Below are 1337 nucleotides of genomic sequence, written 5' to 3'. Positions count from 1 at the left end.
GGGGGGGCTCCTTTGCTCCTTTCCCCTCTCTCCCACTAAGGCCCAATAAGGCCCATATACCTCCCGGGGGGTTCCGGTAACCTCCCGGAGCTCCGGTATACTCCCGTTTTCACCCGAAACCATTCCGATGTCCAAACATAGGCTTTCAATATATTGATCTTTACGTCTTTACCATTTCGAGACTCCTCTTCATGTCCGTGATCAAATCTGGGAATCCGAACTACCTTCGGTACATCAAAACACATAAACTCATAATACCGATCATCACCGAATGTTAAGCGTGCGGACCCTACGGGTTTGAGAACTATGTAGACATGACCGAGACTCATCTCCGGTCAATAACCATAGTGGAACCTGGATGCTCATGTTGGTTCCTACATATTCTATGAAGATCTTTATCGGTCAAACCGCATAACAACATACGTTATTCCCTTTGTCATCCGTATGTTACTTGCCCGAGATTCGATCGTCGGTATCTCAATACCTAGTTCAATCTCGTTACCGGCAAGTCTCTTTACTCGTTCTGTAATGCTACATCCCGTAACCAACTCATTAGCTACATTGGTTGCAAGGTTTATTGTGATGTACATTACCGAGAGGGCCCAGAGATACCTCTCCGACAATCGGAGTGACAAATCCTAATCTTGATCTATGCCAACTCAACAAATACCATCGGAGACACCTATAGAGCACCTTTATAACCACCCAGTTACGTTGTGACGTTTGGTAGCACACAATGTGTTCCCCCGGTATTCGGGAGATGCATGATCTCATAGTCATAGGAACATGTATAGTTATGGAGAAAGCAATAGCAACAAACTAAACGATCATCGTGCTAAGCTAACGGATGGGTCAAGTCAATCACATCATTCTCTAATGATGTGATCCCGTTAATCAAATGACAACTCATGTCTATGGTTAGGAAACATAACCATCATTGATTCAACGAGCTAGTCAAGTAGAGGCAAACTAGTGACACTCTGTTTGTCTATGTATTCACACATGTACTAAGTTTCCGATTAATACAATTCTAGCATGAATAATAAACATTTATCATGATATAAGTAAATATAAATAACAACTTTATTATTGCCTCTAGGGCATATTTCCTTCACGTTGCTGCTACAGGTTAGCTGTAGCGCCGTATCAGTAGCGCGGGACCCCGCGCTACTGCTATATCTATAACCCGCGCTACTGCTAGGCTTTTCCCTAGTAGTGATGCCATGCTTAAGGGACACACACTCGATGCTTCCCGGTGAGACGCATTTGTGGCAACTAGATTGTCAGTGACCTAGACCTGGATAGAGTGAAGTGGTTCTCTCATTGTCACTGGTTCC

Source organism: Triticum dicoccoides, chromosome 1A (assembly GCF_002162155.2).
Source record: "Triticum dicoccoides isolate Atlit2015 ecotype Zavitan chromosome 1A, WEW_v2.0, whole genome shotgun sequence".
NCBI classification, from domain to species: Eukaryota; Viridiplantae; Streptophyta; class Magnoliopsida; order Poales; family Poaceae; genus Triticum; species Triticum dicoccoides.
This window is presented reverse-complemented; position numbering follows the sequence as displayed.